General features: G+C 38.2%; 1 long non-coding RNA gene across 1 annotated transcript; it reads left to right on the forward strand.

Annotated features, from left to right (window-relative positions):
* Positions 1-1,240: 1,240 nt before the first annotated feature.
* LOC149784150 (uncharacterized) lies at positions 1,241-23,715 on the forward strand. Its single transcript, XR_016414102.1, has 4 exons — positions 1,241-1,882; positions 2,396-2,517; positions 13,251-13,365; positions 22,733-23,715. It is a non-coding gene; the product is annotated as an uncharacterized LOC149784150 (long non-coding RNA).
* Positions 23,716-24,221: the final 506 nt, after the last annotated feature.

Consider the following 24,221-nt stretch of genomic DNA (forward strand, 5'->3'; position numbering starts at 1 on the left):
AAAGAAAAAATATAGCATACACACAATATAAGACCATTACATATAGCAAACACTGAGACCTAGGCGACATATAGCAAAGGTTACAAAACATTTCAAGGGAATGAACTTCGAGCAAGGTGAGGGAAACCAGACTCGGACGAACAACCCTTTAGATAACACTATGGAAACATAAATACCCCATCAAAAATTCTAAAAACTAAATTTTTTATATAAAATTTTGTTTTAATAAAACGTAGAACACATCTGAGGGGGAAATACACAAATATAAAATACTTTTTATTTTTTTGGGGAAATGGGGGCATCTGTCCGTTGCCCCCCCCCCACTCCCAAAAAAGTGTGTGTGTGTGTGTGTGTGTGTGTTATTATACCCATTACATTACTTGCAAAATATATATGGTGCTGACATTTTCGGCAAGAGGGAGACCTACCGATATTCTGCATATAATTATTTTAATGTTTTTCAGAGCGAGAGTATTGGGGCCTGATCTGTTCAATATATTTCTCAACTGATACAGCAGGTATAATCAGAGGCGTAGCTGGGGGGGGGGGAAGGGGAGCACATATGTCCCCGGGCGCCAAGGTACAGGGGCGCCAAAATGAGGCTTACAACGTTACATTATAATAAGTAAACAAGGGTAATATTCAAAAATGTGATTAAACGGGGAGGGGGCTGGGGCGCCAATTTTATAGTTCGTCCCCGGGCGCAAAATATCATAGCTACGCCTCTGGGTATAATAGAGACCCCCCCCCCCCCCCGAGTTTGCCACAGAGCGCTCGTGTAATATACGGTTTAATACAAAATACATGATTGTGGGCAGGAATATACAAAATTTGGTCGATATACATGATCGTTGGTATCTATTCAAACGAGGGCCATGAAATACATTAGCAAATTCCTACAGTATTTTAAGGCAGGCGATTACGAATTATTTAAACCACGTTTTTCATCTGTCACAGATTTTATAATCATTTTGAAGTGGCTGCTTTATCTCGAGGAAAACGAGCGGTAAGTGTTATACAAAACAAAATCTTAATAGCAATTTGATCACTTTTGCGTCATTTGACAGTAAGAATAGTAATAAATAGAGGATAATTTCTTTTCCTACGTTAGGCCTAATACCTGGTATGTTTTTTAGTGTGGTACACACACAAAAAACACCCCCCCCCAAAAAAAAACACCATTTTAAAAAACCCACAAAAACGAGTGCCGTGCCGAAGCCACGGGCTAAAATGCTTTATTATCATTTTTTTTTATTTATAGCATCAATCACAAATTGAAATATATACAGTATTAGCGTTGGAAAAGAAAGTTTTCTTTTTGTTATATTTTTTTTTCTCACCCTAGCGAAACACTTTCTGCAAATGACCTTAATAAAGAAAAATAATAAATTAACCTAAACCACTTTGAATGTCGACCGTATCTTTTATTTACACGACATCATGCGCGGAAGAAAATACCAACTGAACCGGGATTTCAGACAGCAGATGAATTGAAGTTGATTCATTGAACATCATTAGCAATTGTACAATCAAACAGATGCAACAATGAAAAGTGGAACTATGAAAAATCGAGAATGTTAGATTTGCGAAGGATTTATTCCGAATCATTGTCTGCTAATAGAGAATTCATGTCTGTTGCTGTGTCGGCGATGCCCACACAGCGCGCCGTCCAAATGTGAAGTTGCGTTTTGCTGACAGACATAACACTGTGCCATAATTTATCTGATGGCATGTAAAGAAGCTGCTTAAATTATAGTATTTAAAAGTTTCTTCATTTTGTAAGAGCTCAAGAAATTAATTCTGGTTTGAAAGACAAGATGACGGTAAAACTCAGAAGACGTAGCTGTACAGTACCGTTGGTGTTGGAGACGTCATAATAAAGGTAACTGCGTTAACTTCGCTTTTTGTTTGGTAATTTGTTGGATATTATCTTTTGCTGATCTTCTTTGAGCTTGGAGTAAATTTTACATTCTGAACATTTTTATTTGCACTTATCTGCTTAATATGTATTGCTGGGATATCATATAGAATATGAAGTCAGTATAATGGTACTATATTACATATTTGAATGATAAAAGACTGGTAAATGATATAATGATAAACTACAAAATAAATAATTTGCCCAATATCCCAAATATGTTAATTAAAACAAACATTGAATGTAAATTCAGATATAATGAGCAGTTGTAAGAAGTAAGAAATAACATTTTATCCATTGAACCTGTTATGTGTTATCATCATCAGTTTTAAAATAAACACATGGAGACAAGTTTGCTTAAATTCTAAAATTAACACACACACACACACACACACACACACACACATATGGTATTTTAATCTAATACAGAAATGGTGACATTGATATATGCAGACCAATAGTTTTTTTCTTCTACAGATATAAATTAAAAAGCCTAATTCTGAGAGTTTCACCTACAACATTCATGATGGGAAAGGGGCACTAATTAAGAGCTGACATATGTGGAAGAAAAATACCATCCATGTTGAAAAGGGCTAGAGGTAATGTGAGAAAACATAATTTATCAATCTTATTTAACATTATTGTTGATATTTTATCTCAACTGGTCAAAAGGCTAAGTGGGTTTATGTAATGGTCCAGAGTGTGTTATTTATTTCACATCCCCTTCTGTCTTTCAACAGTAAGAAATTAGCTACTCTGGAGTCCATAGTTCTGATCAATTTGTTTATATAAAACTTGGTTTTGGGCTTAAATCAACATCTTGGATAAATCTAATAATGAGCAAAATCCAAGTATATACATGTGATCATGTATAAGATTAGTTGAGTTTTTTAACCAGCCTAAAAGCCATACTTCCACAATATAGGCTAAAATCATTAAGTTGTCCTTGAAGTTTGATGAGTGTTAACCATTAATAATAATAAGGTGATCTTTCATCTGAGTATGTTACCACCGCATGCAATATTTATACATGTAGTGCAGTTTTTACTAAACGTAGAATACATGCTTATATAAATGAGATCTAGATTGAAGAAGTGAAGATGCATACAAATACATGAGGTTATAACCACTACTGCTGATTCAAGTTTGATCATGCTTGGCCATTGGGCTTATAGAGTCAAGTTTCACAATGATGCTTATTATGAGTGTGATAAAGGTATGGTAGTGAAGTGACCTTGCATCTGATTGGCAGAGTTTCTTATGATTTGCACAACAGTGTTTATGATCCAATTTAGATCTGACTTGTTTAATTATTTGCTTGTATGTCTGAGGCTATAAGCAAAATCTATGCATATAATGTGGTGGTTCTACATCTCACTAGCCATTCTTGCTACTGCTCTTAAAACTATTTCTCATTAATTTCATCAGACTTGGTGAATAGATTTATCTCATCAAGATATAGCAAAAGAGCAATTTTGTAAAAAAAATATTCATTCATATTAAACTCAAATTCTGCATCTGATTGGTTGACCTTGCAAATACTATAAGGGCTCTATTTCTGACAAAAAGATTATTTTGATCTAATGTAGCAGAAATGCTTATATGATCAAAACATTGAACATATTTGATGACAAATAAGAAATAGTTTTTCATGCAAATTTGATAAACATTGATAAATCGGTTCATATCATTAAAAGCTTGGAAGAGTTTGATTACATGCGAGACCATCACATATTAATCATTCTTTATTTAGAGAATTATTTTTGTCAGGATTTAGTAAAATATGTAAAATCAATATGGACTGGTTTTGTTATGTACAGCAACACTAGTTGTTTACTGAGTACTGAGGGAATTGGAGTAAGGCAAGGGTACATTGCAGTAGGTAACCTGGTTGACTTGATAACAGGATTTTAACACAAACATTTTTATCAGGAGTCTAGCATACTAACCATTGATTCACTGCAGATCCTGCCCCCATTAGTTACCTTTTAATACATAAAGCATTTGGGTTTTTTATGTCACAAATCCCATAGGGATTAAAATTAACATCATGGGTCTCACTGGATAGTTTCGTATTTTGACATCCCTCTAATTTTTAAGGTAGAACGCATGAACCTAATTATCACAAGCCTAGCATTTATAAATTTACACATAAGCTAAATCTATAATGTGGTTCAGATTTACTTTGAGTTAGGCATGGAAATAGGTTGGCTTGTTGGTGACTGCCTGTCACAGTTAGATGAGCATTGGAGATCATATGCGTAACTTAGTCTGCAAATGAGCTGCCGACTTTTATTTGTGTCTGCTACAGAGGTAACTATAAAAAAATCTTGATGGTAGAGGGGTGATGAAAAGTATGCTAATTTGTTATAGTACTAGTGAACTTTATTCATGCATAAGGCACATACTGATTCTTTTAGTTGCCTTGTCACAGAAAAATATTGAAAATAGCTATTTCTAGTAAAAAATGAATGTAAAATGTACCTGCATCCTTTGACCCTACCAGAACCAAACTAAAAGCTCAAATTTGTGCAGCTGCTTTTGCTCATCACAAACATAATTGGGAGTATAACTGCTAACCCTACCCTCTAGCACACATTTCATTCATTCATTGGATTAAAGTCACGTGCACCTTTCGGTATGTGCGACTGTTTAGTTTGTACACGTTTGTGTATTTTTTGAATTTAGCGATTAACTTATACAATGCCCCCAAGCAAGCAAGCCGAAGCCCAGGTGCCCCAAAAGGTCCCGCCCAGGCTCTCGTCGCTGCAACCTTCTCCATCGTTGTACTCCGTTGGTGGTCTGTTTCTGCATCCTGCATCTCCTTCCTCTCTCATTTCAGGCAGTAACCGAAGCACACCAGCAGCAGTATTATGAAATTTTCATTGCAATCAATGCCCAGTTCCCTATATTTATTGGGCTATTCCTGTACTATCTTGCCAAACATGTGATTGTCACATACGCTTCAGATATTCCTGAGTTGTGAATTTTCCTATCTTTTGTAAGGTCTATTAAATTTTGTGTACTTTGCGTACTTGAATTTTCCGAAAATTTTTTCACATCTAGTAGGCTTTTAGTAGCCCTTTATTTTGTTTTGGAGATCTCAATTTGGTTAAGTATTTCGTACGTGTGGCTTTAAACCAATCAGTGTGTTTCAGGGCCAGTAAGTTGTTGGTCAAAAGAGGGCTTTCGTGGGTCAGAATGAAAGCCCTATGTGGTAAAATTTGTTTGTAAAAAAGAAAAAAAAAAAGAAAAGAAAAGAAAAAAAAGGTGGGTAGGGAGTGTGTATGCTATATTTGTGTGATGGCTATAGACATTTTTGTTCGTTTTTCTGCTTTTCCCACATATCCCGACAACACACATTCACGCTCACTTTCTCATTCACACTTATAAGTAGATGTGGGGGGGGGGGGTGGCCTTATTTCTTTTGTTTGATTTCGGGAAGGCAATTCTTTTCATACTGGGGGGTGGGGGTGGTTTGATTATTTGAGGCATACTCTTTTCATTGTTTCTGCCTTCATTCCCCAAGGTCTGCAAGTGTCCTGTTCTTTCTTCTTTTACTGCCTTAGGACGTTTAACTTCATTCTGTGCCTTTTCCTGCTCTTTTTTATTTCAGCTCTTTCTGCCTTATCCCGTGTCCGTTTCTGTTTTGGTCTTCTCGTCCTTTTGATACTGCCATGTTCGCCGTGAGATGTTTTCTTCGAGGGAGGTGGTTTGATTGCCTTTGTTTCCCTTCGCTTTGACCACTTGGCTATTTACCTGTTATTTTTGTTTAGCTTAGCTATTTGTGATTTATTTTAATGTATATTTTTTTTATTTTTATTTTTTTATATTTTTTTAATTTTTTTTTGATCCTACGGGACCTAGCATGCCGTTATAATTCCGAAACAGTGATTTTGTAATATTTTGTCCTTATCTGGTTTTTATTGTTCGGGTTATGATCGGCTGTGCCAGTCTGTGAACCCACGATACCGAGCCGGCCGTCACAATTCCCAAACAGTGATTTGTAATATTTTGACTGGTCTTTGATTTACTTTTTTATATTTTTTTTTTTTTTTTTTTTTGTTTTGTTTTTTTTTCCTTTTTTTCTTTTTTTTTTTTTGTTTTTTTTTTTGAACCTACGGGGCCTAGCATGCCATTATAATTCCAAAACAGTGATTTTGTAATATTCGTCCTTATCTGGTTTTTATTGTTCGGGTTATGAGCGGCGGTGTCAGTCTGTGAACCCACTAGCCCGAGCCGGCCGTCACAATTCCCAAACAGTGATTTGTAATATTTTGATTGTTTTTTTTCTTTTTTGGTTCGATCTTTTAGGTTTATTGGTTTTAATTTCTTTACATGGTCTCTCTTTATACCCAACCCTTCATTCGGTTTAGATTTGTCCCCTTTTGCCTATTTTGTTAATGAATGTCATGATGTTATTATAGGTCATTCCTATGTTATTGTTTTTTGCCACAAGTAACTCCGGGTATGTCCACCGTTCTCCTATTTGTTCCTGTTGAGATTTTAGTTCGGCCCTTTCCTGGTTGTATTTGGGGCATATATTTATTAAGTGTGCGATTGTTTCTGGAGTTGGGCAGTAGGGGCAGTTTTCGGTTGGTCCCCTTTTTATGTGTTTCCCTGCGCATCCTGCCAATAGTGTTTTACCTGTTCTTATTCTATTTATTATTGTTATATCGTATGGATTTTTGAAGGTCGGACTTTCGACTTTTCTACTTACTTTTTTCATCATCGTGTGTATTAGACTGTTTGCATCCGATTTTTCCCATAGCTCTTGCCACATGTCATTGATCTTGTCCCATGTTATTGATTTCAGTGACGCTGTATGCTATATTTTGGGCTTTTGGTTCGTTTGTGGCGTTTTTTGCTTCTGCATCTGCTTTGTCATTGCCTGGGATTATGGATGTGAGAGGGTATCCATACGAATTCAACGTGTTTGTTGTTTTTTTCAATCTCTTTAAGTAGCGATCTTGCATGATTAATCATATTAGGTCTGCTCTTGGATTGGTCTGTTGCTAACGATTGTAGTACACTGTAAGAGTCGCTTAGAATGACTGCCTTAGTTGTGGGGTATGTTTTGACGTATGTTAATGCCATTAGTATTGCCATGAATTCTACCGTGTATATAGCGCATTGGTCTGGGAGTCTTTTTCCAACGGCGACATCTAATTTTGGGATCACTATCCCTGCTGCAGTTTTATTTGGATTTTTGGTTTTTGATCCATCTGCGAAGATTTGCGTGTATGTCTCGTATTTGTTGTCAATGTACGTTAGTATTGATGCTCTTAGTCCTATCGGGTCATTTTGTTTTTGTCCTAGTTTACGTAAGCTAAGATCTATTTGTGGTGTGGGACAGGTCCACGGGGGGTCTGGGTAGTACCTTATTTTTTCTGGGTTGATATTTGCGATTTGAAATTTCCTTTTTAATTCTATAATTATTTTCCCACTAGGTATTTTTTTATTTTTTCCTTTTGTATCGAATGGTTTGTCGCATGCTAAGAGGGCTTGTAGCGTGAGGTGGTTGGGTTGGTGTATTGATATTCGAGTCGAGTATCGCAGCATCAATTCCTTCCGCCTTAGGTCTAGCGGGGGTTCTCCTACTATTATTAAGATATCTTGTGTGGGGGTACCATTTAGGACGCCGGTGCATACCCTTAGCGCTTTTGATTGGACTGTGTCTAGTTTCTTTAGTAACGTGGTGTTCGCTGCTCCATATACCTGGCAACCATAGTCCAATTTTGCTCTTATAAGTGCTCTATATAGGGTAACGAGTGTTTTTTGATCAACCCCCCAATTCACCCCTCTGAGGTTTCTGTGGAGGTTGATGTCTCGTTTGCACTTCGTTACGAGTTCTTGGATATGAGCTGCCCACGTGAGTTCGTGGTCGAATACCATACCTAGGAGTGTCGCTTGTTTTTCGAATTTGATGGGTACCCCCTTTAGGGTTAAGTTTGGAGTGGGTGGGGGGTGGCCACCTCACGGATTGAAAACTATGCCTACTGTTTTTAGAGGTGACAATTTAAATCCCCATTTATCTGTCCAATTTCCTATATCGTTTAGTCCTTTTTGTAAGTGCTTGGTCGTTTCTCTGCTGGCCGGGTTGCCAGTTTTCCATACGGCGCTGTCATCGGCGAATTGGGATAAGTCAAGGTGGTTGGGTTTTACCGCTGTTTCCAGGTCGTTTATCATTATATTAAATAAAGTTGGGCTGATTACGCTTCATTGTGGCGTGCCATTTTCCAGTTTGTATCGTTCGGAGTAGTCTTGTCCTAGTCTGACTTGTATCTTTCTATCGGTTAGGAAGTTAGCAATAAATTTGTATATATTGCCAGTTATTCCGTATGGTTTAAGTTTACTTATCAGTCCCTTAGTCCACATTAGATCATATGCTTTTTCCATGTCTAAGAAGATGGCTGTAACATATCTGGATTTTTAAAATTTTTCTCTAGATGCTAATTTGACAGCGGTTTCTAGTCTCATGAGTTGGTCTATTGTGCTTCGGTAGTTGCGAAACCCGCTCTGTGTATTAGCTAGTAGTCCTTTGCTTTCTAAATGGTATTTCAGCATGTTGTTTACCATAGTTTCCATTATTTTACATATATTGTCTGTTAGTGATATGGGCCTGTATGATTTTATATCGCTTGAGGGTTTTCCAGGCTTAAGAATCGGGACCACTACTGCCTTTTTCCATCTTATAGGTATGGTACCGGTTTCCCATATTTTATTAATGAGGTTAAGTGCAATTGTGACAAGTTTTTTGGGTAGGTTCTTGTACATTTCATACCCCAAAGTATCCTCCCCGGGGGATGTGGTCTTTTTGCCGGCGAGGGCCTTTCTCCATTCGGCTTCTGTAAACGGAAGGTTTAGTGGGCCGTCATTATTTCCTGCTTCCTTTATGTTGTCAGAGTTGCTTTCCTCAAATTGCCTTTTATGATTTTTAAACTTATCCTCTAAGTTGGTATTGCTACACATGTTGGCGAAATAGTTTGCGAATAATTCTGCCTTATGTTTGTTGTTTTGTCCAGGTATGTTGGGGGTTATTGATTTAGTTTTGCCTCTCATTTTTTTAATTCTTTGCCACACCTCCTTCGATTTTGTGTTAATATCTAGTTTTGAGCAGAATTCTCTCCATGAGTTTTGTTTAGCTATCATAATAGTTTGTTTGGCAGTTTTTTCCTTTTCCTTGTAGTAGTTAAAGTCTCTATTATTTTTAGTTCTTTTGAATTTGTTTAGAGCTCTTTTTTTCTCTTTAATTGCTATTTTACATTCATTATTCCACCAGGGCACCGTGGGTTTGGGTGCTACTCCTTTAGTTTTAGGAATTGTTTCTTGGGCCATTGTGTTAATGGTTTCTATTAATTTGTCATTAAAGGTGTCAATGTCCCGGTGATATATGGTTTCTGGGTCGATTGAGTCACCTATCTGTTTGAACCTAATCCAGTTGGCCTGTTCGTATTTCCATCTTGGTGTGAAGGACGCTTTATTTTGAGGTATTCTAATTTGTATTTCTATATTTATAAGGTAATGGTCACTTCCCATAGGGTTGCTTTCATCAACTTGCCAATCAGAAATGCCTGTTAATCTTGGTGTGCATAGAGATAGGTCTATTGCTGATGTGTGGCCTGTTCTGTCATCTATCCGGGTGTGCATTCCGTTGTTTAGAAAAACTTAGTTGCATTTTTGTGCCCATTTTTCTACAATTTTTCCTTGAATGTCCGTCTTTTGACTCCCCCATAGTTCATTGTGCGCATTGAAGTCCCCGCATATTACCACCCATTCTCCACAGTCTTTAATCATTTTGATTGTTTCGTCTGCACTTAAATTGCGCTGCTCATTTGTTTCATAGAGGTTAACGATTAGTACCTGCTTAGTTTGAGCGGTTATTTTGACTATCTGTATTTCGAAGTCATTGGGCGGTCTACTATCTGTTAATTTATGCATTTCTGATGTAATTCCATCTCTAACAAAGGTTGCTAACCCCCCTCCTCTTGCTGTGGGGGATCGATGCTTTAGGTATTTGGTGTTGTAGCCTATGATGTTTGGGATACGTGAGGTATCATTTAGGTGGGTTTCCTGTATGCATATAACATCTGGTTTTCTTTCCTGTTCAAGTATTCTGTTATTTAGTTGGTCAGCGTGGGCCCTAAGGCCGCGTGCATTCCATTGCCATATTTTGATTTCTGCTCTGGAATCCATCTCTAGTGCAAAAAGTCTTAATAGTTTGTTTAATTTACTGTTGTTTTCGTTTTATGCGTGTTTCCTACCAGTGAGGGTGCTACCTATTTATTTTGTTTTTGGTATCCTGATTTTTGTTTTGGCCTGCTTATAGTTTACCCCATGGGAGATCATATATTCGACTATTAGGGCTTCTCTAAGAGCCCTGGGGCATTCTGCGTGGTTTGGTTTGTGGTTACCACTACAGTTAGCGCAGTGCTGATTGGTGGCGCTACATGTTTTCCGGTCTGGGTGGTGAAGACCACATTGATTGCACCGGAATAGGTTTCCGCAACTCTTAGAGTAATGCCCCCAATTTTTGCAGTTGCCACAGAACCGTGGTTTGTTTTTGAAAGCAAAAATTTTTTTAGCCTCGAGTTTTTCGGCTATTTTGATAGTTTCTGGGGTGGCGCCCTTAAAAAAGAGTACCACTGCAGTGCTATCCTTTCCCCTTCTTGTTTTTAGGCGGATTGCTTTCTCTACTTCCTGTCCTTTACTCCTTATGTAGTCTACTATTTCATTGGTTTTATTTTGAGTTGATACGTATATGACTCCTTTGTTGTGTGTTTTTGGGGGGTTTGGGTCTATGTGTTGTTTTGTTCTGTTGTGTCTAGTGACCTGAACATTTATTTGGCCTATTCTTTCAATTTCCATATATTTGGCAATCTGTTGTTCAGTGGTGCATTTGATTATCAGCAAGTCGTCTCTAGTGCTTTTAAGCGTGAATTCTCCTTGGTGATGTTTGTTCAATTGCCATGCTATGGTTTTAAAGGCTAACTTCGTTATTTTGGAATTTACTCCCTTGACGAAGAGAGTCAGTTCAGCGGGGTGTTTCTTGTTTTGGATATTTTGCAGACTGGTCTTTTTTCCCCTGGTGTTTGTCTCTTTAGCTGACTTTGTTTCGTTGTCCATAACCGGCTTGCTGGGTCTTGTATTCTGACAGTTAGTGTGTTCCTTATTCTTTCTAACTGGTATTTGGGATTTGGTTTTCCTATTATTATTACCTTTTGTTGAGTCGTGTGTGACTGCTTTATTTGTGGTAGGGTGAGGGCGTTCTGTTTCATCTAGTAGGTTCTCAGTTTGAGTCCCCTGGCTGCTAGTGTTTTTAACCAGCGTGGTCTGGGTTGTTTTTGTGCTTGTTGAGTATTGTTCCTCAGTTTGGGTACTCATGTCGGATGTAGTTTTGCGGTTACTCGGTAGATTGTCCACATTCTCGTTTACGCTTGGTGACAGGTAGAGTCTACTCATCGAGTCAGTTGGGGTCGAGTTGAAAATTGGCGTTAAGAACTGTATCTGTCGTTTTTCTCTTAGGGGGGATGAGACTGCTTCGGAGTAAGTTTGCCTTAGTTTATCTGCCTTTAGGTTGACCAGGCAGCTGAGATAACTATTTGATGATGTGACATTAATTTTGTTGTTATCCATCTTGAGTTTCTTTATTTGATGTAAGGTATATATGACGGGATATTTCTTTAGTTTTAATCCTGGGTTTGTTTTGATTTCTTGCAATTTATTTGAGTTTAATTCTAGCTTAAAGCTATCTGTCTTAACTATACTTTATTCTACTTAGTACTATGAAAAAGCAACAGCTGTAAGGGGATATGCAAATAGCTTTTATTCTGATTTGTGTAATTAATTATTATATTACTATCATCCAATTTAAATTATTGAAAATTATTTTCTAGCCAAATGGTCAAAGTAAAAGGTTTTACTTACCCCGATCCAATTTTCTTTTTAAGATCTTTAGAGTTTTTAAATACAGCCTTCTAATTATACAAGTTTCATTACATTGGTCAATAATTAGTCACATGTGATGACACTTGTAACTAATCAAACCACAGCAACTGAGAGCAGACTAAGCACTGATATTTATATGGTACAGTGGCAATATACAGTCTGTCTGCCGCAACACATGACACAAACTGGACAAATCTGAAAGCCTTGAATTTGACTTTATTTATCTGTATGGTAGAACAGAACCTGAGTTGAAAAGCTTTTAAAGAAAGACCTTGATATCAAACCTAATAATAACTGCAGGAGTTATATTATGGATAATTAACCATTCTCTCAGTTTCAAACTGGGCATTCCATCCCATGGGGTTCTAAATGTAAACCAAGTGTAACTGATATCCTAATGAACTGTAAAGACCATAGCAGCACAACAGCAGGGGACCAGGTATGTCCAGATCCAGAAATCACAGACCAGTTTCAAACTGATGATGAACCACATAAAAATTACACATCTGCTAGAACTTATGTTATGAAGATAACTTAAATTGCATTATTATTAATCCTCCCCCTCACATTCATCATAATTGAGATGCATCATATATGTTTTATTGTAAAATAGTTTATGCAACATAATTCAGTGAAGACCTTTGCTGCCAATTTACCAGTGAACCATTTGTTTCAATGAACATATTTTATGTTGTAACGAGGAGCATCATTTAAACATTATGATACACTTATCATACCTGTATATGAAATCTTAATACTAACACTTATACTTGCAATACTACTACTAATAAAAACACCTGCATTGATAATTTGATTATGTTCAATTGGACTTGTATCTAAATGATCACCAGCTGTATGAAAAGACATATTTTAATATATAGATATTGGATGGAATACTAGTTACCACAATTGAATAGTCATATGATAAATGATATATTATTTTAAACAATTTATATTTGCAGTGAAACATACTTTTACATTATTTTCACTTAAATTTCATTTATAGAGCAGTATACTCTGCATTCATTAAATTACTGAAATGGTTATAATACAACAACAAATACTGCAACTTCCAGAATCACAAAAATCAAAAGATATAAACAAAAACTTCCCTACATGTATCAACAGTTGTCACTTAATAGACAGAACTCTGAAGATTTAGAATAGGATGTTAACAAATTAGGTATTCAAGTTAAAAAGAAAAAAATACCAAGTAAGCTTACTACCAAAAAATCAAACAATAACAGTGAATTTTAGTACATTCCCAGGAAACAGAATATATGATTTTTCTTAACTTGATCTGATACATCTTAAATCTATAGAAAATGATTCATATTGTATGACTAAAATATTATGTAAACAAAAATTCCATCACTTTTTTCAGATGCAACATGCATACCCCAACCCATCCTTCTTGATCATAAAGTATACCAGCATTCCACTATAAGATGGGGAGCTGTAGTGGCTCAGTGGTTAGCTTTCTGGACCTGTGAAATAAGGTAGGTTCAAATTCTACCATCAGACCAACCTGGGTTAGCTACCATGGTGTGTCCTTGGGCAAGGCACTATACTTAAAGTGCCTTGGCACTAAATAACTTACTTGTGTTGGTTTACCATAAAAGGCCAAACCAAACACAAAAAAACAACAACTTTAAAATATGAGTTGTGTCAATACTAAGTAATTGAAAATCATACTGAAGAAATGTTTTTGTTAATACAGATTAATGGATCTAAAAAATCTCTTTCTTCTGCAGGAGTTTAAAATGTTAAATTAAAAAGGTCATGGTACACATTGCTTTGTTCGTACACATCAGGCTCCGTAACCCATATCCAACTAAACATTTTAGTAGAGTCTGAATAAAACATATTTTAATCTGGATGATAATATTCTTTCTCCATTCATATATTATACCACCAAGATTGATCCAAATAAGATTACATTTTACTATAACACTGAGGATGAGTATGCCTCTTAACAACTTACAAATGTGGAGAGAATGGAGTTAAACTGAACTTTGATTTCTTTTCAACCATAGCACAAGATGATCATTTATTATGAAAAAACCTGAATAAAGTTGGAGTTCATAACCATGACAGTCTTGATACAATATAAATTCAATATATTATTGTTGTCTTGAGGTATAGTTCTGTATATTACAATCTCACACAAGATCAGGGTATATTTTAGTACCATACAGTTAATTCGGGATTGTATTAATACCTATTCTGGTGAATGAACATTAAATAAGATTTACTATTTTGGAACCAGTTGCAATAAAGTTTACTAAACAAGAGAAAATATGACTTTACTATAATATCTAAAATGTAAAATCTGCAAACAGAATACTTGCTTGACTTTACACATCAACTATATCATAATATTTATTTGAAATGAATTTATACAAATGGCATTAAATTGGGTTTCAGGCTGGTAATGACAATGGTAGTAGTGAATAGGGACGGTCTAGGGACTAGGGAACTTCCATGTTAAAAAGGGTATATCCACTCTGGGGACTATGTAATTTAACATGGGAGAAAAAAAAAAATATCCATTCTAGGGACAAGGGGAATTTAACATGGGAGAAAGAAAAAAAACTATTCACTCTAGGGACAAGGGAAATTGAACATGGGGAATAAATCGTGGGACTGTCTTGGGACTAGGGGAAATGGAACAGGGTCGGGACCCTATTTTAATAAGGTCCCGACCTGATGGGTCTATGAAAATGGAACAGGCGAAAATTGAAACAGGGAGGGGTCTCTATTTTTTTATTATTTTTTTAAACAAAAAAATAAAAAAAGGGGTAGGCAATTGAAAGTCAAGATCTTTTCGAGAGATAGGAATGGCCCTGAAAAGGGCCTTTGGTTTTATGTTAATATACATAAAGGGCATCTGTGACATCTTCTTCTTGACCTTAGGCTGTGCCTGACTGCAGGACCATAGATTAAGACTCTTTTGTGGCATCCTTGATGCCCCACATAAGATTCTTCGCATCCACAGGCTGGTGTCTGTCCTGTGGATAACTGTCCAGTTGGATCGGACATACATTGATATGTCCGTCCGGAACATCATCGAAGACACAAGCGTTGAAGATTGTACATCGGTCCACATGTTGGGGTGCTGAGTAACAGGTGAAGGAATGCAGTGAACTGTACTTATTTATAGGGGGAGGAAGGATTGAAACGGATTGAGTTTGTTGACCAATCCAAACACGCGTTACAAAATTCAGCCAGCCCACGTCCAATCCGAAGAGAGCAGTCTGTGACGTCACATAGTCTATATAGATTCGCTAGCGCCTGTGCGTAGTCAATCTAAGCGACAGTTTTTCAACATGACGGAAACTCAGAAAACGATCAGTTTGGGTGCACTGATGGTGGAGACTACCCAAGGGAACCCAGACTTACTTTCAGAAGAGGTGAATTGGGATTTTGTGGATTTTTTTACCTTGCAAGAATTTGTTCCTGAACCTTCGTCACCTTCTCCTTCATTACCGCACATGGAAAATTTTAGACAGAGACAGAAAGAAGAATTGGATAAATTTATACAACAGCAAAAGGAAGCGGAACAAGCTTTTCTCCTACAGCAACAGCAGCAAGAAGAAGAGGTAAGAAAAAAACAACAAGAAGAAGACGCAGCAGCAAAGAAACAAGGGTGTCAAAATCAAACGGTCACGGTACTGTTAGACATTTTAGTTAAGAAGTCTGAAACAGATGTATCAGACTTCTTTATTACGGCCGAAGAGAATACGACCTTCCCAAGCTAAACACTCCAACCCTGTGACTACGCCTACTGCACCATCCTTAGTGATTTCAACGAAATCATCATCAACAGTACGCAGTCCAGAAGTAGGCCTTGGCCATGGCAAAGGCTTAAGACAGTTAAAGTTGATTGTTTAAACTCACCCCTTACACCAAAAAAGGCCCTTTTCAGGGCCATCCACGTCTCTCGAAAAGAGATAGGCTTTCAATTGCCAATAACTAAAAAAAACCATTTTACCCAATAGTACCTGTCTGTGTATGAGTGTGCGTGAGTGTAGGTTCTTATTTTAAAATCAAAACCCAAAGACACTTACCTTTTATAATTAATTTATTCTTTTATAAATATTTACAATTCACAATTCACAACAGAGCACTTTAAAAAGTTCATAGACTTATTCTGTCTCATTGTTCACTCTCTGTTTTTTTAATATCTTCATCGTCATAGTCTTTTCCTCCTCTTCCTCCTCACTTTCTTCCCTTCTTTTCTTCTCCTGTTTCTTTTTCTTCACCTGTCTGTTTTCTTCCTCTTCTTCTTCCTCTTCCTCTGAAGAATCCCTCTCTTCTTCTGACTCCTCTTGTTTCTTTTTTGGGCAGTCTGGTGACCAATGTCCTTTTTCTTGACAATAATAACAGGTATCTTGACTTTTGTCTCTTCTAACCCCTTTTTTTTCTTTTTTGACGGTCTGGACACTCTGAAGACCAATGCCCTTTCTTCTGACAGATATAGCAAGTATCTTGACTTTTATCTTGAAAGGAAGGAGAGTAGTCCCTCGGCTGGTCTGAAGAGAATTTTCTAATGACCCCTCGCAAAGCTCTGATGAAACGTTCGATCTTGGTAGTCTCTTCCATTGTTGTGCTCAGTTTGAGAGTGAAATGAATAGTGAAAGGACAAGACACATACCCTTTATATACGCTGGTCTGCTATGACTATAAATTAATTCATGGTGTTTAAACTTTAGTCATTTGACTTTTTGCTATCGAGATGAAATGATCCAATTCATTTGAGAAGAAAGAAGAAGAAAGTAAGAGGCAGAAACGTGATCTATCGCCTCGTACTAGGGCTGAAGTCTTGGCACAAATTCTTGCCAGTGATTTTGAAGAGGACATGAGTGAACCAGAATCCAAACCCTCTAAACAAAGTTTACCACCCTTAGTCAACCCTGAAAAGTACTATGACATTCGAGAGACGGAAAAGCGTCCCTCTAGAAAATTTAGAACTACGGCTTACAAATACACAGTGAAGTTTAAAGATTTCAAGTCTGAAGTACTGTTAGAGAAAGCAAAAGGGTTCATCACCGACATGTGGGATTCTTTGCTCACCACACTCAAGCGACAATGTCAACCCAAAGAAGATGATCGCTTGAGACTTTCCATACAACATGACGGCTTGAAATCCCCTGTTTGGATCGAGTTTAGCAGCCCTGCAGAATTGACCACTTCCAAAGTCATGGACAAGATTCAACACGTGCAACAATCTAATGACCAGTTTGACATCACCGATGGAAAAGCCACACTGGACATGACCCACGTCTCTCCTCCTCAAGGGACCGGACAATGCAGAAAGACCTTATTGGTCAACAACCTTCGCATTACCAAAACAAGTCTTGTCCAAATTAACAATTTTCAAGGCCACATGTGTTTAGCCCGAGCCATCGTGGTGGGATGAACCTATGCCGACAAGAACGACACGGTAGAATGGAAAAGAGCCTGGGAGAACATTCGAAAATCGAACCGAGCCAAACAACGAAATGAAGCAGAACTTCTGTTACAACAAGCATGCCTGTCCAAAGACACATCCTGTGGCATTCCTGAGATGCAAAAATTGCAAGATGCCCTAGCTCCACGATACACCTTGAAAGTGCACCCTCAAGAAGTGCGCGGGTCTCTGTTGTTTCGAGGGAAAGACTTTAAGGATGGAAAATACATTCACCTCTATCATCACGATGACCATTTCGATACCATTACCACTATCACTGGATTCCTGGGATACAAATATTACTGTGAGAAATGTGACTTACGATGGTTATAATAATCGAGAGCAACACAAACATTGTGGATCGAAATGCTCAGGATGTTTGGCCTCTCAACCCTGTCTGAGCGAAGGGCAAGAACCAGTGCATTGTCCTGCTTGTCTGCGCACATTTGTCAGCCCTGCCTGTTACCAACAACATCTGAAGATGCAAGGTTCACAGAAGAAATGTGCTTGTCAACTCCTGAGATTGTGCCCAATGTGTGGACAAGGTCTATGTATCAACAGTACCAAGGCACACGTATGTTCAGGAAAGAAAAAATGTCACATTTTCACTGCATTGTGGACTTGGAACACCAATGCTACATACAAAAATACCAATCCCAACCAGAGAAAGAGGATGGTCACAAGAAGAAGAAAGGCAATTTCATCTTTTTCGATTTCGAATGCATGCAAGAGACCAGTATTCACATTCCTAATTTCTGCGTGGCTCATCGAGCGTGCGAGAAGTGATTCAAGAACCTATCTTGAGTTATTGCCCTCACTGCAGTAAGATTCCTGGAGGGCGTGAAAAAATCTTTCAAGGACCGAACACACTAGCCGATTTCACACAATGGGTCTTAGACCCCATCGACAAGACGTGGAGCCAAGAGGACATCGAACATTATTATGGAGATTGTCATTGTCATGCCACGGTGATGGCTCACAATTTCTCCGGATACGATGGACAGTTTCTTTTGAGATGTTATACGGAACGTGGCATCGAGCGTCCTAAAATCACTTTGAACGGAGCCAAAATCATTTTCATGCAAGTGGGACAAGTGCAGTTTAAAGATTCGATGAGCTACTTAGCCATGCCTTTGAGTCGAATGCCTAAAATGTTTGGAATGACAGAAATGGCTAAAGGGTACTTTCCACACTTTTTCAATACAGAAGCCAATCAACACGCCGTTCTACCCCATTTGCCTCAGGCTCGCTATTACGACCCTGACAACATGCGTACCGAACGAGAAACTTTCTACGCTTGGTACCAGGCTCACGCCTCCGACCCTTTCGACTTTCAGGAAGAAATGCTAAAGTATCGTCGTTCCGACATGGACATTTTACGGCGATGCTGTGGAAAATTTTGAGAACTGTTCATGGAACACGGAGGGGTTGATCATTTAAAAGAGGCTTGCACCATTGCCAAAGCGTGTTCCTTAGTCTACCGACAACGATTCATGCTTGAAAACACTGTGGCTGTCATCAGTCCTCAAACGACCAACTATGTCAAACGTCAATACTCGGTCAAAGCCCCATGCTGGTTGCATTAATTGTGCGACAAGGAAGACAAATGGATTCAGCATGCCCGCAACGGACAGGGCGAAAGATCATCGGAATGCATTCGGTCAATGGCTGGGACTTAGAAAACCCCAAGATCATGTAGGAGTTTAACGGTTGCTTATTTCACGGATGTCCCGTCTGTTACCCTGACCGCGGCACTAAAAATCAGTTCTTACAACGAACCATGGAAGACTTGTACCAGGCCATTTGTCAGCCACGCCTAAAGTTAGAACAGGAAGGATACCAAGTGGTGGAAATGTGGGAACACAAATACAATCACCGTTTGAACACCGATCCCGAGTTTAAACGCCTCTTGGAAAGTTACCAGTTCATGGACCCCCTGAACCCAAGTAATAGTTTGTACGGAGGAAGGACCAATGCCACCTGTTTGCTGTACCAAGCTGACGAAGAGAAAGGAGAAGAAATCAAATACTTGGACGTGTGTTCACTGTATCCCTACGTGTGCAAATATTGTTGCTTTCCTGCAGGGCACCCACAATTGTTCACCGAACACATCGACCTAAAAAACATTCGACAATACGAAGGCTTGATCAAGTGCAAAGTTTTGCCTCCCACGAACCTATACCATCCCGTCTTACCTCGCCATTGCCAAGGCAAACTTATGTTTCCTTTGTGCTGTACTTGTGCTGAAACGTGCAACCAAGATCAACCTTGTCATCACACCCAGGAAGAATGGGCCTTGACGGGGACATGGGTCAGCGTAGAATTGTTCAAAGCTCTGAACATGGGATACCAACTGTTAGAAGTGTACGAAATTTGCCACTTTCCCAAGACACAATAATTCCACAAGGGTGACCCCACGCAGAAAGGCATTTTCGCAGACTACGTGGATGCCTTTTTGAAACTGAGCAAGAAGCCAGTGGCTATCTGTCCTGGTGTCACACTCCTGAAGACCAAAAGACATTCAGAGAGAAATTCTGGGCACAAGAAGGCATTACTTTAGATCACATTGAGAAAAACGAAGGCAGGCGATCGTTTGCCAAAGTGATGTTAAATTGCTTGTGGGGTAAAATGGCACAATGACCGTGTTTACCCAAGACGGAGTATTTGACCGAACCTTCCCGCTACTTTCAGATGATTCACGACAAAGCCAAATTCATGAAACACGTGGACGTCGTTCGTGAGGATTTGATCTTGGTGAATTACGAAGAAGATCTGAACTTTGTAGAAGATGACCCCTTTGGAAATGTCATCATTGCAGCTTACATGACAGCTCATGCTCGCTTAAAATTGTACGAAGCTTTAGAACTGTTAGGGGAACGTGTCTTGTACTTTGACATGGACAGTTGCATTTATATCGATCACCCGAGTCAACAGCACCCTGACATCGAAGGAGACCGTTTAGGAGCCTGGACAGACAAGCACCCCGATGACAAGATTCTAAGTTTCGTTAGTGGTGGTCCCAAAAATTACGGCTACGAATACTGGGCCAAACAAGGAGAAGTGCACACGAAGTGTAAAGTGAAAGGACTTACTCTGAATTATCGTACCAGTCGAGTGGTCAACTTTGGCATATTGAAAGAAGCCTTGCAGTCTAGAGAAAGTGACCACCTATCAACCCAACAAGATTGTACGTTTACCCACACACCACATCGTCAGTCGACCCTTGGAAAAAGTCTATCAAATCGTGTAGCAGAAGCGAGTGCGGCTTCCCACCCACTTTACTTTGCCGTATGGACATGTCGGTATAAAACATTGGTTGTAAGAGGATAGCCACCCACCAGAAGGATGACTTCGCCGCAGCAAGAATCGAGTGAGAAATCCAGTGAGAACTCCAAGTTCAAACCCTACCATTTTCCAGTCTTCTTACCTGACTATTGTGATTGTGCCCGTCGATTGGACACGTTTCAAAAATGGCCTACGGATAGGGAAGGATTACCTTCTTCGTATGTTTTAGCTAGAACAGGATTTGTCTACTTCGGACCTGAGTCAGGATTGGGATACGAAGTACAGTGTTTCGCTTGCGGACTGAAGTTACGAATGGATCTATGTATCTACAAAGATTCAGCTATTCTGGAACATACTCGATGGTCTCCGCACTGCCCTTACCTTTCAATGGCCTTTCCACCCATTAAACTACGGTACAATTATGACGGTACCTTAGAGACGGTACCTTCCAAAACTAGACGTAAACACATTGCATCCTATTTCATTGTTGTTTCTTTTCCACATAATAGCTTATTTTTTATAAAATGTTAAACTTTACTAATCTTTTTTCAAGATCACTTTAGTTTGCAAAAATATATCTTGTCATTTATTGGCATTCTACATTGAATTTTGTAAACTAGCTATAAACCTGACCTAATTACTCAACTTAACTGCTGACAGAAACAGTCTACAGTAAATGTATTTCATTTCTATAGCTCGATGGATAAACATTACATCTTTTAAAGCTGTGCACAGAATAGGCCGACATATCACGAGTCAGGAAAACATGGGGGTGGTATCCCCTGTGTCCAAAATTAATATCATTTTGAATAGAATATTCTAGTGACAATTGCCTCTTTTCAGATGGTAAGCATTGCTTTTTTTTATTTTCATCAATCTGTCAAATTCGGTATGCATTTTGCTTTAATATTTGAGATGGAAACCTTAGGTGCATAGAAATGTCAGACAGCATTGTACATCATGAATGGTGTCCAACATACTTTTATGATCATAAAACAAAATCCCATTTTTTAGTTATGGCCACTGATTTAAAAAATATTCATCCAAGCTAAATATAATAATAATAATAATGAGGACTTTGTATAGCGCCTAATCTTTAGAAGCTGTAAGCGCTTTGCAACATTAGACAACATAAAAACATACACAATGATATGATTACAAAAACAAACACCATGAAATTAGAAAACATAAAAAACATGCTGAGAATATTTAAGGTAGTTAACATTATTAAGTCATTAAGTTTGTTTTTGTAGTCAGAATAAGTAGTTTTGAGAGCACTCTTGAATGGGATCACTGCGTCTTTGTGTCTAAGTTCAGTGGGCAATTCATTCCATGTTGCTGGGCCCTGGTATGCAAAAGAATGCTGTCCATGTGACTTTGTTTTCATAGTGAGAATAATGAGTATATGATTGTCGGAAGAGGAGTGTAAGTATCTTGCTTGTGTGTACACATAGGTGAGGTCGGATAGGTATGTTGGACTAGAGTCTGTCAGTGAAACGTAGCACAGAGAACTAATGTTGTGTTTGATTCTGGATCGAATGGATAGCCAGTGTTGGGTACAGAGCAGCGGGGAGGTGTGCTCTGATTGTGGTACTCTAAGTATGATCCAAGCAGCTATGTTTTGAACTTTTTGAAGTCTCTGCAGTAGATATTAAGATGAACCAGACAGAATTGAGTTACCATAGTCCAGTCTTGAAAGCAGTAATGAACACACAAGTGTTTTAGTGGCATCAACTGAAAGATATCTGAGAATGGAGCTGATGCGTCTCAGCTCAAGATACGCAGCCTTGCATATGTTCATGACATGTTGGTGCAATGTGAGAGTACTGTCCAGAGTAACACCTAGGTTTTGTACTGATTGTGTGAATTTAATGTTGGTGTTGCTGATATTTATTGTGTGAGGTAAAGGATGTGAATGAGAAAGTCTTTGATAAGTAAGTATGGCTTGATTTAAATTGTGTTTTTCATGTGACTTGCCAGAGATTTTTAAATGAATTGATAAAGTAACTTGAGACACATTTCAAAGTACATGTTTTAAAAATATTCCATTGATTATTGCTGGCATTTAGAAAAATGCAATGCATCCTTTATTGTGAAACTTATTTTAAAACATTGTATTACTCATGCAGAAGCCTGCTTGAAAACTAATGGCAAAGCAAAGGCAAATGGAATGGAAGAGACCATATCAGAGACCCTCAAATATGCATCCAACCAACGCAGAATGATAAAAAACAAGGTAATCCAAATGACTCTTATTTCATCAATATTGGATTCAGTTTCGTCTTTTAAAGCATAGTATTTGCAAAGCGGATGCATTTCTAAACTGATAACAAAATCAGCTTATCCTATTGCCCAGGACTATCAGAGCTAGAGTCCAGCTAACTACAATATGCATATATCTTGTCTGATCGGACAAGTGCTTCCATTTGGAATTTTTATTCACATGAAATATTTGGATGAAATAAATTCATCTTTGTGCAAATTGATTGCACCATCCACTTGCCAGAAATGACAAGTAAGTGCAAAGTTATCTTGTATCATGGCTTAACGATAGTAAGGGAAGCACAAGTGCAGTGAAGAAAATTTCATACATTTTTATAATGCTGATTAACATGACTTCTGCATATGTAACTAGTGCTGAGATGATATGACTTTATTTAAGCATTACAATTTTGTTTTAATTTGCAGGTGCCTGAGCAGAAGAAGTAATAGATAAACTTTACAGTGGAGTTGGAGACTGATTCTGATTCATAATCTTAATTAAATCTAGAAAATAAACATTAAAGTCATATTAAAATATCTGTTGTATTGTTTCCTTCTTTCATTTTTCTCTTAAAAACAAATGTCTGAACCTTTAGTCTGTAAATTCAGTGGATTCCTTATCAGCCCATCTACTTTTACTTTACACCATGCTACTTTAAAAAAAAATGAATTATCCCCATTGGGGTAGGTCCCCCCAACCCCCCACCCTACTTTGTCAACTTACCTGCCACATTTAAATCTAATGGAAGGCCCTGCTGTAAAGCCTGTTAGTAAAACTACCCAACAAGAGGATTTCATACATTTGCAACTCCTAGATGGATGGTAATGTTTTCATTTTTGTAATGTAGATTTGGACATTCTTGCCACCAGTATGGAATATGTGTTTCAGAAACACAAGCAGCTTTCATCAGATTTGCATATAGGTTTTATATGTTGTGAGTATGTTGTAGGAAGTTTTTTTAAATAACATCATATGAGATGATGCCAGTGGAAATGTCAGAAAAGTGTCTGTATTGTTCACCAACTACACCTTGTTCTTACAAAATGTGGCTGTTACACATTCCCATGATGATGTCACTGACAGCCATCAGTGAGGAATGCCCCAACAAGCATAATACAAATTGCTTCCATTGTAATTGTTACAATTCCATTCTGACCACTCCGGTGTCCTAGTGGTTAGAGCGTCCGCCTCAGAAGCGGGAGGTCATGGGTTCAAACCCCAGCCAAGTCATACCAAAGACTTACAAAAATGATATGAACAGCTACCTCGCTAGACGCTCAGCATTAAGAGGCTAGTGTTAGGACTGATCGGCCTGGTGTCAGGATAATGTGACTGGGTGCAACATCATACTACAT

This window comes from Sinohyriopsis cumingii, chromosome 14 (assembly GCF_028554795.1).
Source record: "Sinohyriopsis cumingii isolate HCF-2022 chromosome 14, ASM2855479v2, whole genome shotgun sequence".
In the NCBI taxonomy this organism is placed as follows: Eukaryota; Metazoa; Mollusca; class Bivalvia; order Unionida; family Unionidae; genus Sinohyriopsis; species Sinohyriopsis cumingii.